Genomic DNA, 16,028 nt, shown 5'->3' with positions numbered 1-16,028 from the left:
CTACAGCACATACCAAGATTGATTCACAAGAATTAGCAAAAATGAATCAAGAAAGGCAAGACAATGTGAGTGAGTTCTATAGATTTATAAGTGTGACACAAGAATCACTCAAGGCACATACCAAGACTCAAAGAAAAGGAAAAGAAGACAAGGAGAACAGAACAAGACTCAAGCAAGATTATGCAAGATTCACAAAAAGAAAACAAAGAAGCAAGGGAATTCGGATTACTTGGAGACCTAGCTCTTGATACCAAATGATGGAAGAACTTTGGAGGGGACCGGATTGATGTAGCTCCCTTCAAGTCTTTCCCTAGATCTTTGGCTCCTAGAATCCTTCCAATGCTTGTGTAAGGCTCCAATGGAGGGAGGAACCTCACGGCCACCTTAAGATGGTGGGGGAAACCTCTCAAGAATGCGCCACTCTTGGTGAAGGGATAAGCACTCTTCAATCCGCCACACTTGTCTTTGGAGAAGTGATAAGAGATTGGTTTTGCACAAAGAGATTTAGGACCTTTGGGAGGAGAGAAATCGGATCTCTAATCTGAATACTCAATTCTCATTAATACCAAAAGTGTTATACAAGTGAAATTTTGAGGCTATATAGGCGTGGCCACCTAGGGGTTAAGCTAGACTAGACCATGGTTCACTAGGAACCATGGTTGGGTCCGTCCAACTTAGGGAGCAAGAAAAGACTAGACCATGGTTCACTAGGAACCATGGTTGAGCCTTCCTAAACCGCCCTTGTGTAGGAGAGAAAAGAGGTCCAAGCATTTGGCCAAGTGTGCACCAATGTGAACACAAGGTGTGAACACAAAGGTGTGGACGGTTTTGATTGGTTTCACTTAACTCCATCCGGTTTGAAAATGGTTCATTTGGTTTAGTTAGGTTCATTCAATGTGAATGGAACCTAGCTAAATCAAATCTATGAAAAATTAGGAGTTAAATGAGTCCAATATGTAAAACCTTTATCCTAAGACCACATTTGGCTAAAATGCTAGGAGCACACTTTAGTCTACTAATGCCACTCCTATGCCTACTTCTAACAAGAAAAAAGGTGCCTCCAAAATACAAAGGCAAAACAATCCTATACAAAGTCTACTATATACAATATATACAATGGGACTACTCAAGATACTACTAAGGAGAAAAGTACACAATGCTCATGGTGAGCAAGGGTCTAAGAAGCACCTCCTCCTTAGATGTCTCTTCTAGCTTCCTTACCATGGACCTTGTCAAAGGTCCAATGGCCTTCATGTATTCCTCTTCCTTGGATGGTCCTCCATCACCTAATCATCTAAAGCACCCCATAATACAAGGGTAAAATAGGAAATACAAGGGAAAATAAATTCTAAGTCCTAAACACCCAAAATACAAGGGTAAAAATGGAAAATAAAATAAATCCTAAATTAATGAGGCTTAGGAGAGCACTAATACTCTATGATCATGAGGAGAGTGTCTCTTGGTGTGTGAACACCCTCCTCCTCTTCAACTCTCCTAGCCATGGACCTAGTGATGGGGCCCACATGTGTCTTCAAGGATGGTCCTCCATCATCCCCTCCTTCTTGAGAAGCATCTGTCCGCAGATTAGAATCTTCATCCAAATCCTTAGCTTCTAAAAATGGTGTGAGATCACATACATTAAAAGATGAGCTAGTGCCATAATCAGAAGGAAGGTCTAATTTATATGCATTGTCATTTATTTTATGAAGGACTTGGAATGGTCCATCTCCCCTAGGGTTTAGTTTTGACATCCTTTGAGTGGGAAATCTATCCTTCCTCAAATGAAGCCAAACCTAATCCCCAACTTCAAAAGTGAGTTTCTTTCTTCCTTTGTTGTTGTATTTGGCATATTTTTGAGTTTGTTTTTCAATTTGACTCTTGATCTTCTCATGGTATTTCTTAATGAAATCCGCCCTAGATACTCCTTCTTTGAGAAACAAGGAAGGGGTATTAGGAAGGGGTAAAAGATCAAGAGGAGTTAATGGGTTAAAGCCATAGACAACTTCAAAGGGGGAAAGATTGGTAGTCTTATGGACTACTCTATTGTATGCAAATTCTAAATGGGGGAGACAATCATCCCAAGTTTTCTTATTCCCTTTGAGGAGTACCCTTAACAAAGTGGATAGGGATCTATTTACTTCTTCGGTTTGGCCATCGGTTTGAGGATGACAAGTAGTAGAATAGAGGAGCTTAGTTCCTAGTTTTTCCCATAAAACTTTCCAAAAGTGACTAAGGAACTTAGCATCCCTATCAGACACAATTGTTTTGGGTAGACCATGCAAACGGACCACTTCCCTAAAGAAAAGTTTAGCTATATAGCTAGCATCATCCACTTTGTGGCATGGTATAAAATGAGCCATTTTGCTAAAACGATCCACTACCACAAAGATGGAATCAAATCCCCTTTGAGTCCTTGGAAGCCCAAGCACAAAGTCCATGCTAATATCTACCCAAGGGGAGCTAGCTATAGGAAGGGGGGTATAGAGTCCATGAGGCATTACTCTTGATTTAGCTTTCAAACAAGTAATGCATTTGGAGCAATGCCTTTGGACATCTATTCTCATGTGTGGCCAATAAAATTTAGCTTTTAAGAAACTTAAGGTTTTATCAACCCCAAAATGGCCCATGAGACCTCCTTCATGACTCTCTTTGACCAAAAGTTTTCTAATGGATCCTTGGGGTATGCAAAGTTTTCCCATTCTAAAAAGATACCCCTCAAGAAGATAGAATCCATCAAAAGGCTTTTGGAGACATTTGGCATAAGTGGCTTGGAAGTCTAAATCAAGCTCATACAATTCCTTTACATCATCAAAGCCAAGTATTTGTGTTCCTAAGGTGGAGAGCAAGGTGTGCCTTCTTGAAAGAGCATCGGCTACCACATTGCTCTTTCCCTTTTTATATTTGATGATGTAGGGGAATTGTTCAAGGTATTCCACCCACTTTGCATGCCTTTTATTCAAATTCCCTTGCCCTCTAAGATACTTGAGTGACTCATGATCGGTGTGAATAACAAATTCCTTAGTCACCAAGTAATGCTCCCAAACTTGTAGAGCTCTTATGAGGGCATAGAGTTCCTTGTCATAGGTGGGATAATTCAAGGTGGCCCCATGAAGTTTTTCACTAAAGTAAGCAATGGGGTGACCTCCTTGAAGTAGCACAACACCTATATATGCCTAAACCGGATGCATCACATTCTAGCTCAAAGGTTTGATCAAAATTGGGTAGAGCTAGAATGGGTGCATTGGTAAGTTTCTCTTTTAGGGTTTTGAATGCTTTTTCTTGGGCTTCACCCCAAAGGAATGGTACATCCTTCTTAACAAGCTCATTAAGAGGGGATGCAAGTGTGGAGAAGTCCTTTACAAACCTTCTATAGAAGCTAGCTAAGCCATGAAAACTTCTAACTTCTCCAACACTCTTTGGGGTGGGCCATTCTTGGATATCCTTTATTTTCTCGGAGTCAACTTGTACTCCCTCCTTGCCAACAATGAAGCCCAAAAATTTTACTTGTCCTTGACAAAAAGTACATTTTTCAAGGTTGGCATAGAGGTGGTTGACTCTAAGAATTATTAGGACTTGCCTTAGATGCCCAAGATGTTCATCTAAGGTTTTGCTATACACTAAAATGTCATCAAAGTAGACGACTACAAACTTTCCTATGCAATTTCTAAGAACATGATTCATTAGACGCATGAAAGTGCTAGGAGCATTAGTGAGCCCAAAGGGCATCACTAGCCATTCATACAAACCAAATTTGGTCTTAAAAGCGGTTTTCCACTCATCACTTTCTTTAAGTCTAATTTGGTGATAACCACTTTTAAGGTCAATTTTGGAGAATATAACGGCTCCATGTAGTTCATCCAACATATCATCTAACCTAGGGATTGGGTGCCTATACTTTATTGTAATGTTATTGATGGCCCTACAATCCGTGCACATCCTCCATTTGCCATCTTTCTTTGGCACCAAAAGAACGGGGACAGCACAAGGGCTAAGGCTCTTTTGAACCCAACCCTTCTTCAACAAGTCATCAACTTGAGACTCTATCTCTTTGGTCTCTTGGGGATTAGTCCTATAGGCGGGCCTATTAGGAAGACTAGCCCCCGGTATGAGGTCTATTTGATGTTCTATTCCTCTCAAAGGTGGAAGCCCACTTGGAACTTCTTGAGGAAATAAATCATCAACTTCTTTCAAAAGTTGTTGAACCTTTTGAGGTAGAGACTCAAGTTCGTGACTAGTGGTAGCTAGTGTCTCTTTGAAGTAGAGAAGGTATAAAGGTTGTTCACACAAAAGAGTTTTCTTGATATCATTTTTGAGGGACAAATGACTTTTGTGCACAACTTCCTTAGAGGAGACACTAGCCTCTAAGCTTGATACCTTCTCTTCCCTTTCTTCATTCAAGGGAGGATTTTTCTTTTGTTTTTGTTTTTGTCTTTTTTTTGTTTTCTCTTCTTCTTCTCTCTTGGCTTTCATTTTTATTTGGTCCTCATTCACTTGTGAAGGTGATAGAGGACACAAAACAATTTTCTTACCTAGGTGATGAAAACTTATCTTATTAGTGAGGCCATCATGCATGGTTTTTCTATCAAATTGCCAAGGCCTCCCAAGTAAAATATGGCTAGCATCCAATGGCACTATATCACATAAAATTTAATCTTTATACTTGCCAATGGAGATAGGAATATTTACTTGTTGGTCAACTACAATCCCTCCTTCCTCATTGATCTATTGCAACTTGTAAGGTTTAGGATGAGGTAGAGTAGTCAAGGCTAGCTTGTTAACCAATCTAGTACTACAACAATTACAGCTAGATCCACTATCCACAATGAGAGAACAAGTGTTGTCTGAAACTTTGCATCTTGTGTGAAATAAGTTCTCTCTTTGGGATTGATCTAAGTCACTAGATTGATTACCAAGGAGCCTTCTTACCATTAATAAGTCTCCTTCACATGGGTAAGTCTCTTCCTCGGATGCTAAAACTTCTTCTTCATCATTTGAAGATGAGGAAGTAGCTTCATCAAGGCTACGATAGTGATCTTGGCCCCTTAAAATCATGGTTTTCTTGGTGGGACATTGTGAAGCAATGTGCCCACGGCCAAGACACTTGAAACACTTGATGTCACTTGTTTTAGTGTCCTTAGAAGGTGCCTTAAGAGAAGGTCTTTCTTTTTCTTTGTTTTTGTCATTAGGGAAAGGTGTGGAAGAGGGGCCCTCCTTCTTGAAATTCTTGGAATAAGAGAGAGTGGAGTCTTTTCTAAAAGGTTTTCTCTTAAGTTGGTGTTCCACTCTAGAACAAAGTTGAACAAGCTCATTTAAATCTCTATATGGTAAGAGTTCAACTTTGTCTCTTATTTCAAGGTTAAGGCCACTTTGAAATCTTGAGATGGTGGTCCTCTCTTCTTCCCTTATCCCATCCCTCATCATGAGTAACTCTATAGTTTGCCTATATTCTTCCACACTATATGACCCTTGTTTCAATCTTTGAAGCTTATCCATAAGCTCTCGGTCATAGTATGGAGGAATATGCCTCCTTCTCAAGGCACTACGGAGCTCATTCCAATATTGGATTGGGGGCTCATGATTTATTCTTTTTTCTCTTTCTAAGGAGGTCCACCAATACATGGCATGCCCTTGGAAGCTAAGGGTTGTCGCCACCGGCCCAAACGGGCCTCGGCGGTCGCGAAGACGGTCGAGCTCGCTTTTATTTTAGTTTTGAAAATGTATTGGATTATTAGAACGACTTGTTCTCAAACTGAGACCTTGTCGATCTTATCCAATTTATTTATTAAAATGTCTCACCAATCCATATTAATCCCAAGCGGGACCCTCCATGGATTAGTGGTTTTCGCAAAAGGAGGGTTCGTGGAGTCGCCACCAATGTTTTACTCAAAACATTGGAAAAAGGGATAAGGCAATTGATTTTATAAATCAACTTTGGCCATTACAACCAGAGTCGGGTAAGGGAGTCGGTTACGCGTGGGGAAGGTGTTAGCACCCCACAGCGCCCCTTTCGGGTTCCCTATGACAGATTATTTTCTAAAATAACAGCGTAAAATTACTAAATTACCCCTATTTATTCTAAGCAATTATAAATTAACTATCTACATGATGACAGTTTAAATATGCACACAGAAAGCAGTAAAAGGAAGGATTTAAGAAGAAACCTCTTGAAGCGTGCTTTTATATATTGAGTAAAACTGGGAAGCTTTTTGGCGTTCCCTCGCTCTACAAGCTCGCTCGCTCCTTCCTAAAAACTTTTAACTATGGAAATCCGGAGGATTTCCCTTCGACTAGGTTCGATCCTCAAGCAAAATGGCTCGGGGCTCAAGAACTTTGTCGGATCAACTCTCCGAGTGATTTCTAGAGCAGAACACTGCTCAAAAACCCCAGAATACTCAAGGAGAGGGTTGAAACTATCTGAAAAAGTGTGAAATGACGTCCAATTGACGTCATATTTATAGGGAACAGGCCCAATATGGGCTACAGAACCAATACGGCCGTATTGAAATTTTTGAACTTCAATACGGCCGTATTGAGTTCAATACGGCCGTATTGAAATTCAGAAATTTCAATACGGCCGTATTGAGTTCAATACGGCTGTATTGAAGCTTCAATACGGCCGTATTGATTTCAGTACGGCCGTATTGAAGTTTCAGAAACTTCAATACGCCGTATTGAGTTCACTGCGGCCGTATTGAAGCTTCAATACGGCCGTATTAAGTTCAGTACGGCCGTATTGGGCTTCATTCCCTCCACTTCCTTATTTTGAGCTATTCTAAGACCTCTAGACCTACAGAGAACCCTCCTAGGGCCTTCCAGGAGTCCTTCTGGCTGATCTTCCTTCAGTCTTCGAGAGTCTTCAAGCTTTATTTCCGACCCGGACAATTTTAGGGGTCTACAGCTGCCCCCCCTTTACTTAGTCAAACGGTCTTTTGGTGTACCGGCTGACAAGTAAAGGAGTTGACCCAATTGTCCGGGTGATGCGCCGACCTTCTGACTTGTAGCGTCTTCCGGTGGAAAATTGTTGAGTAGCCTCTCCAGGTTGAGTATTAGTCGTCGCCTCTCCAGGCTCATGCATACCTCGGTGCTCTCGACAACTGGGTAGCTGAGTACTGCCTCTCCAGGCCTGTGCATACCTCGGTGCTCTCGACAACTGGGTAGCAGAGTATTGCCTCTCAGGCTTATGTATACCTCGGTGCTCTCGACAACTGGGTATCTGAGTATTGCCTCTCAGGCTTGTGCATACCTCGGTGCTCTCGACAACTGGGTAGCTGGGTATTGCCTCTCAGGCCTGTGCATACCTCGGTGCTCTCGACAACTGGGTAGCTGAGTATTGCCTCTCCAGGCTTGTGCATACCTCGGTGCTCTCGACAACTGGGTAGCTGGGTATTGCCTCTCAGGCCTGTGCATACCTCGGTGCTCTCGACAACTGGGTAGCTGAGTATTGCCTCTCCAGGCTTGTGCATACCTCGGTGCTCTCGACAACTGGGCAGCTGAGTATTGCCTCTCCAGGCTGGTGCATACCTCGGTGCTCTCGACAACTGGGCAGCTGAGTATTGCCTCTCCAGGCTTGTGCATACCTCGGTGCTCTCGACAACTGGGTAGCAGAGTATTGCCTCTCAGGCTTGTGTATACCACGGTGCTCTCGACAACTGGGTATCTGAATATTGCCTCTCAGGCTTTGAGATGATTTTGTCTCCACAGTCCACGATGCTGCTTCGACGGTTTTTCTGATTTTGTGCCGCTGAGGGCTGGATAACGCAGGGATCCGTCTAGGGGATGTGCAGTCATTCATAGGTTCCTGTGCCCCAACTTGCATTGCATTGTTGGTACCCATTGAGGAATTTCTGTTTCCTTGGGGTGTAGACACAGATGCTCTTCTTGAATTGAGCGATGCCTTATGCTTGGCTGACGTCCTTTGACGTTGGTGGAGTATCCCGATTATCTTTATTCGGGTATCTCTTTTGGGTTTTCTGATTTTTGTCGCCTCTGTGTAGGCTGTTATCCGCTGGGGATTCTGTCGTTGATTTTGATTAGCCTCTTCTGTTAGGCGTATCAGCTTGACGTTCAATGATTGGCTAAAAAGCCAAATTCCGCTTGGGGAATTGTTATTGATTTTTTTCTTTTTTTTTTTTTTGGGTTTTCCTTTTTGAAGGAGTGCCTCTTGTGTAGGCGACTGGGGATCTGAAGTTCAGTGTTCGGCTGAGTGCCAAATTCCGCTTGGGGAATACTTATTGATATTTTTTGATTTTTCTCTTTTTGCAGGGATGCCTCTGAGTAGGCGATTGGGGAATGAGGGATCTTATGTATCCCAGAGTATTATTTAGGAAGCCTCTGCAGGCTTAGCCTCACTCAACACTTGAGTTGGAGAGCTATCTTCACTGAGGAAGTTTAAGTCCTTTGACTTGGATATTCTGCTTGGGAGATCGTACTTCCATTGGGGATTTTGACGATTTTGCTTTGATAGCTCTCGCTGGGGATTTGTTCCGTGAGCTTGAGTTGAGGTTTCTCTGGGGAGTATTATTTCTGCGAGCCTCTCCAGGCTCAATTATTCTTTGATGTGGAGTATTATTTTGGCGAGCCTCTCCAGGCTCAATTATTCTGAATGAGTATTGTTTCGGCAAGCCTCTCCAGGCTCAGTTATTTCTGAGAGAGTATTATTTCAGTAAGCCTCTCCAGGCTCAGTTATTCTGATGAGAGTATTATTTCAGCAAGCCTCTCCAGGCTCAATTATTCTGTACAGTTGGGGGAGTATTATTTCTGCAAGCCTCTCCAGGCTTTAGTTATTCTGAGGAAGTATTATTTCTGCAAGCCTCTCCAGGCTCAATTATTCTGAAAGAGTATTATTTCAGCAAGCCTCTCCAGGCTCAATTATTCTGAGGGAGTATTATTTCGGCAAGCCTCTCCAGGCTCAATTATTCTGCGGGAGTATTATTTAGGCAAGCCTCTCCAGGCTCAATTATTTTGCGGGAGTATTATTTCGGCGAGCCTCTCCAGGCTCAATTATTCTGTACGATTTGTTGGATTTTCTGTATTTTGCCCTTTTTTCGATTTTGGCTTTTTCTGTGTTTTTGCCTTTTTTGTTGATTTTGGCTTTTTCTGTGTTTTTGCCTTTTTGTTGAGTTCGGCTTTTTCTGTATTTTTGTTGATTTCTGTATTTTTGCCTTTTTTGTTGGTTTTGGCTTTTTCTTTATAGAAATGTCTCAGTTATTCTGATAGAGTATTATTTCGGCGAGCCTCTCCAGGCTCAGTTATTTTGAGAGAGTATTATTTCGGCGAGCCTCTCCAGGCTTAGTTATTCTGAGAGTATTCTTTCGGCAAGCCTCTCCAGGCTCAGTTATTCTGTATGACGCTGTCGATTTTCTGAATCTTTGCATTTTGTTTGCTGCTGTCATACACAAGCAATTTTCTATTTTTCTATTTTATGCGGTTGCCTCATGATAAGGTCTTTGAATGTGCAACTAATGTGTGTGTGATGCACAAATGCAATACAAATTTTTTTTATTTTTGTTCATTTATTTAGAAAAGTGAGTGGCTCTCCCTATCCTCTTCTTCTTGGAGGACTTTCTGTCATTGACGCGAGGGAGTATTTTTGTGAGCCTTTATGCAGGAGATTATGGATTTTATAGGAACCCCTCCAATTTTCTTTATTTGACCGATTATTAAAAGAGTTTCGTACAATTTTTGAAACATCAATTTAGAGGCATAATCACATGGTCAAGAGAGAAAAGAAACAAATGGATATTTTATTGATATTCACAAGTGTTTTTACAGAAAGATATACAGAAGGAAATTTCTGAAGAATGGCTGGCCAAGGTAGGCTATATACATTGGGCTTAACAATTATATCTGTAATTGTTGCTCTTTACGTTCCCTTAATTGCTTCGGCCTGAGCCAGGAGTGTAGATGCTGCAAGACGCTTGCTTCTAGAAGATAATCACTTGAACCGCCTTTCGGTTTTCGATTCAAGAGATCGTTGCTTGCTTTGCTTTTACATCTTATTCTTTTGCCCCTAACTTTTGCCTAGGACGTATCCTAGCGGGGATAATTTTGCCTTTGTTTTGCCTAGTACCCTTGTACTGGCGGGCTTTTATTTCTCCCTAATTTTTGCCTAGGACGCCCTTTTCGGGTTTTCATCCTAGCGGGCTTATGCAAGCAACGTCTTCAAGCATAATACTTCTTTACCACATCAGTGTTGACTGGGTATCGAAGTTCTTCTCCATTCGTGTCTGTGAGGATTAATGCTCCTGCTGAGAAGACTCGTTTTATCACTTATGGTCCTCCGTGATTTGGGGCACACTTTCCAATTTTGTCCTTTTGAGTTGGTAGTAATTTCTTCATTACCAACTCTCCCTCATGGTAGACTCGAGGGTGGACTTTCTTGTCAAGAGCCTTTTTGATCTTCCTTTGATAGGCTTGACCATGGCATATGGCGTTCAGCCGTTTCTCTTGGATAAGGTTCAACTGGTCGTATCGGCTTTGAACCCTTTCTGCCTCGGAAAGTTTTGCTTCCATGATCACCCTTATATAAGGTTTTTCGACTTCGACGGGTAGAACTGCCTCCTGAAGTCCTATAACCATGAAGAGCAAAGGGTAATATCTCGTGTCAGTCTTTAAATGAGACAACCATCTTTTGCTCTATTTTCTTGATGTTCTTTTTGGTTGCCTCGACTGCCCCATTCATCTTTGGCCGATATGGGGAAGAGTTGCGGTGTTGGATCTTGAACTCTTGGCACAGTTCTTCCACCATTTTATTATTCAGATTAGATCCATTTTCAGTGATGATTTATTTCTCCATGCTTCCACTAGATTATTCTAAAATCGTTGGGACAAGAGAGAAAAGAAGGAAAGGGTATATTTTTCAAAAGTTTGTGTTTTAGAGGGGATTATTTTATTTTTTGAAAAATGGATTTTGTAAGAATGGATGGCCAAGGTAGGCTTATGTGTTTAGGCTTGTTCGATTAAACACTTATGAGGTTAAGCACATCTTTGTTATTAATGATTGTGCTTTGACAACTTGGATAGCTTTTCTTGAGCCCCTTGTTGAATTCAATTGATGGTACCATCATGAATTTATTTTGTTTTTTGATTGTCCTTATTTTTGCCTAAAACACCCTTTTGTGGCGTTTTAGCGGACCTTTGTTTTTGTTTATTTTTGTAACCCTAACTTTTGCCTAGGTCACCCTTTCGTGGGATTCCTAGCGGGTCTTTTGCTCTTATTTTTGTGCAGCCCCCTTTTTGGGTTTCCTGCCGAGCTTTTTGTTTTTTAAAGGATTTTTATCCTGAATGGATTTCTTTTTATCCATGACGGCACTTATTGAGGCCAAGGAAAGGTGCTCCAAGTTGTCGTGCACACTTCCACACAAAATGATGTGGGTTTATTATTATTAAGATGATTTTAACCTTATTCATGTTTATTCAAACAGGGTTAAAAATGATGCGGTTTAGAATTTTATTATAAGCAAGAAAAGAAGCAATGAAGAATGATTTTATTATAATCATAGTGGAAACATGTGTCCTTATTTCATCACCGATATGGGTCCCAATATTGACCTTTTTTATCTTTCGGCCCTGCCCCAAATTCACGGTCTCCAATTCCTCTTGACATGGTTGGAGTAGACGAGTTTCTTGATCTAGCAATCTTTGCAGATCCGGAGAGATGGTCTCCTCATCACTGTCCAACTCAACCCGTTTATCCTCAACTTTCGGATCCCGGTCAGAGCGAACAATTACAGACATAATTATTTTATTGGTTCTGTTTAGGTTTAGAATTTATTAATGTTAATGGGGAAAGAGAGAAAAGAACAAAAAAGAGAGTAATGTGAAAAAATGCCTCTTTATTGATATTTTTAAAAAACTGTAAAACCCTTATTTACATGAAAAGGTTCTCATGATCTCGGGTACTGATCATGAGTCCCTAAAAGAAAAGAAAAATATGAAGGGGCCCTATTGTGGCTTGCCATTCTCTACTCCTGCTTTGGTAGAGGATTCTTGCTCACGTCGGGCGCTGTCGAATCGAAGGTGACCCACCCAGCATCAATAAGGTCTTGGACCTTATATTTGAGAACTTTACAGTCCTCCGTTGAATGCCCCGATGCCCCCGAATGGTATAGACAATTGTCTTGTGGTTTGTACCAATCGGGGTATGGTGGATCAAATTTCCTCGGTGGAACATAAGCTAGAAGTTGCGCCTCCACTAGCTTCGGCAGGAGGTCGCTATATGTGGTCGGAAGTTTATCAAACTTCCTCACAGGCTTGTATTGCGACTTTCCCGACTTCGAAGTGGAAGAAGATGGAGAAATGGTTACAGCGTTGACTCCTCCTTCTTTCTTCTTCCCGAAGGTCTTCTTGGCTTCAAATGATTGGGAAGGCTTAGCCAGCTTCCCACTTTTAAGTCCTTGTTCCACTCTCTCCCCAATAGTGATGATGTCCGAGAAGAGTGTCGTTGTGTTCCCTATCATTTTATCGTAATAGGGACCAGTCAACGAGTTGATGAATATGGACACCGTCTCCTTATCTGACAGCGGGGGCTCTATCTGTGCCGCCAACTCCCTCCAACGTTGGGCGTACGCCTTGAAAGATTCATCATTATTCTTGCTCAAGGCTTGAAGATCTGACCTATCAGGTGTTAGGTCGATGTTGTATTTGTAGCGCTTGAGAAAGGCGTCGGCCAACTGCCTCCATGTGTGTACTAGATTTCCATCTAGCTGCATATACCAGTTGAGCGCGGTATCAGCCAAGCTCTCTTGGAAGCAATGGATCAAGAGCTTTTCGTTTGTGGCATATGCAGCCATCTTTCGGCAGTACATGGTGAGATGACTCTTGGGGCAAGTCGATCCCACGTATCTCGGGAAATCTGGCACTTTAAATTTGGGAGGGAATTGAATATCCCTCACTAAGCACATGTCGGCGGCATCTTTGATGTCAAAATCATGCCCCTCCATAGCCCTTAGCCGATCCTCTAGGGCGTGGAATTGTTCTTTTGAAACTTCGGGCTCTTTAATCATGATTCCAGCCCCAATAGGTATGGCATGTGGAGGATCTTCTTCATGCTCTTCCTCCTCTCCCTCATGATGGGACCCATGGTCACTGTGATGAGATCCATGAATGTTATGGTGACGCATGAGTTCCAACATTTGCGCCATCTGCTCTTTGAGCTGTGAAAGCTCGGTCGTGAGCTTCTTGTTTTGTTCCTCTAGCGCTTCCATTTTCTTGATTTTCTTTGCGCGTGTGAGGACAGAGAGATGACCAGCCACTTTCTAAAATGAATGTTTATTCTAATTAGCTTATTTATGATATGAATACACTCTTGATGTGAGCTTGATAATCTTTCATCTTTGAGGCGCTGCCTTTTTAAGATGAAAGTTTATCACCCTCCCTAGGCTATTATCTCTCCACAACGGAGAATCTCAATAGTCACGGGTCTCTTTCACTCACATCGAGAGGGTATTAGTGAACCTATAAATGATGATGAGGATGCATGAGGTATTATTGATAATGATGCCTATGCTCCTTACTTTTATTATATTTTCACACATTGGTTTTTCCTCTCATGTCATGACATTTTCATGCATGGGGATTATTTTTTAGACCTTATCACGAGGTTATTTATTAATGCACAAACAATTGCACATAAGCATTTACACAAACAATTCACTCATCCACGAACAGTCACGAGCGAATCACGAGGTAGGGGTCTCCTGCAGAAAAGTGCATATTCAAGGAGGATCTAACTGTTCTCACTTGGTCAAAGGCCCCCAAGGTGCCCCCATTATAGGGACCCAATTCCTCTCGTCGTAGGTCGATGGAAAGCTCCAACGCACCGTCGGACTCAAGTTCACGGTTATCACCTTGAGTGATGTTTTCCGACAACGGTCTACGGGCACCTATAGACCCATTCGACAACCGGCCGTACTAACATCCACTCCCTATGGTTAATCACTCATGCCCCCGGGTATAGAGGGAACTGTTGTGTGCAAAGGTTTGTGTGCAATTTATATTTCAAACAATTGCGGAATTTTAAACAAACAACAGTTATTTAAAGCCAAATATATAAAGCATGTTATCATACAAGCAAAGGGGTAATAAAGTAATTTTAACTATCATTTGTTAAAAATAATCTGTCACTAAATGGGACTGACTCTCGAAGCTTCCCCAGTGGAGTCGCCATCTGTCGCCACCGGCCCAAACGGGCCTCGGCGGTCGCGAAGACGGTCGAGCTCGCTTTTATTTTAGTTTTGAAAATGTATTGGATTATTAGAACGACTTGTTGTCAAACTGAGACCTTGTCGATCTTATCCAATTTATTTATTAAAATGTCTCACCAATCCATATTAATCCCAAGCGGGACCCTCCATGGATTAGTGGTTTTCGCAAAAGGAGGGTTCGTGGAGTCGCCACCAATGTTTTACTCAAAACATTGGAAAAAGGGATAAGGCAATTGATTTTATAAATCAACTTTGGCCATTACAACCAGAGTCGGGTAAGGGAGTCGGTTACGCGTGGGGAAGGTGTTAGCACCCCACAGCGCCCCTTTCGGGTTCCCTATGACAGATTATTTTCTAAAATAACAGCGTAAAATTACTAAATTACCCCTATTTATTCTAAGCAATTATAAATTAACTATCTACATGATGACAGTTTAAATATGCACACAGAAAGCAGTAAAAGGAAGGATTTAAGAAGAAACCTCTTGAAGCGTGCTTTTATATATTGAGTAAAACTGGGAAGCTTTTTGGCGTTCCCTCGCTCTACAAGCTCGCTCGCTCCTTCCTAAAAACTTTTAACTATGGAAATCCGGAGGATTTCCCTTCGACTAGGTTCGATCCTCAAGCAAAATGGCTCGGGGCTCAAGAACTTTGTCGGATCAACTCTCCGAGTGATTTCTAGAGCAGAACACTGCTCAAAAACCCCAGAATACTCAAGGAGAGGGTTGAAACTATCTGAAAAAGTGTGAAATGACGTCCAATTGACGTCATATTTATAGGGAACAGGCCCAATACGGGCTACAGAACCAATACGGCCGTATTGAAATTTTTGAACTTCAATACGGCCGTATTGAGTTCAATACGGCTGTATTGAAGTTTCAATACGGCCGTATTGATTTCAGTACGGCCGTATTGAAGTTTCAGAAACTTCAATACGCCGTATTGAGTTCACTGCGGCCGTATTGAAGCTTCAATACGGCCGTATTAAGTTCAGTACGGCCGTATTGGGCTTCATTCCCTCCACTTCCTTATTTTGAGCTATTCTAAGACCTCTAGACCTACAGAGAACCCTCCTAGGGCCTTCCAGGAGTCCTTCTGGCTGATCTTCCTTCAGTCTTCGAGAGTCTTCAAGCTTTATTTCCGACCCGGACAATTTTAGGGGTCTACAAGGGTTGCCAAAGAAACCTTTCTCTCTTCACTCACTCCATGGAAAGAAAATAGTTGTTCTACTTTCATTTCCCAATCCAAATAAGTTTCAACATTGTCTTTGCCATGAAATGAGGGAAGAGTGATGTGGGGTTCCCTATTGGAAGACTCCCTATTTCTATGATGCCTTGGGGGTCTTTGATAGTAATCATCATTGTGATGACTACTAAAGAAGGTTTCACTTGGAGGTTGGGTATGATGCCCTTCCTCCTCATGAACACTTACATGCATATGCCCCTTTCCTCTTGAGGGTTGAGGAGAAGTGACTCTTGGTCTTGAACCACTAGCCTCTCCTCCCACAACTAGTCTTTCAAGCAATCTTTTTATTTCTTCATTATTTCTTTCAAACTCTTTTTCTTTTCTTCTTAATTCTTCCTCTCTTTTTATATTTTCCTCTTCTTTTTTTCTTAGGTACTCCTTGAGTTGCCTAAGTTCATCCCTAACACTAGAACTAGTACTATGAGAATTATGACCATGGACACTAGAATGATCACTCATCTTTGATCAAGAAAAGGTTTTCACAAATTGTTTTCTAAGGGGGTTAGAAAAGTTTTCACAAAGAGTGAGTGATAAAATGGTTTTCACAAAAGGTTTTCAAAGTGCAAGATAGGTAGGAAA

General features: G+C 41.7%; 1 long non-coding RNA gene across 1 annotated transcript in view; it reads right to left on the bottom strand.

Moving 5' to 3' along the window:
- Window positions 1-9,998, bottom strand: part of LOC114916074 (uncharacterized) — a 63,613-nt gene extending 53,615 nt beyond the window's left edge. The window contains exon 1 of the long non-coding RNA XR_014434895.1: window positions 9,993-9,998. This is a non-coding gene — a long non-coding RNA (uncharacterized LOC114916074). The remainder of the gene's footprint in view (window positions 1-9,992) is intronic.
- Window positions 9,999-16,028: the final 6,030 nt, after the last annotated feature.

This window comes from Cajanus cajan, chromosome 1, assembly GCF_000230855.2.
Source record: "Cajanus cajan strain Asha chromosome 1, NIPB_CcT2T_4, whole genome shotgun sequence".
In the NCBI taxonomy this organism is placed as follows: Eukaryota; Viridiplantae; Streptophyta; class Magnoliopsida; order Fabales; family Fabaceae; genus Cajanus; species Cajanus cajan.
This window is presented reverse-complemented; position numbering and strand designations above follow the sequence as displayed.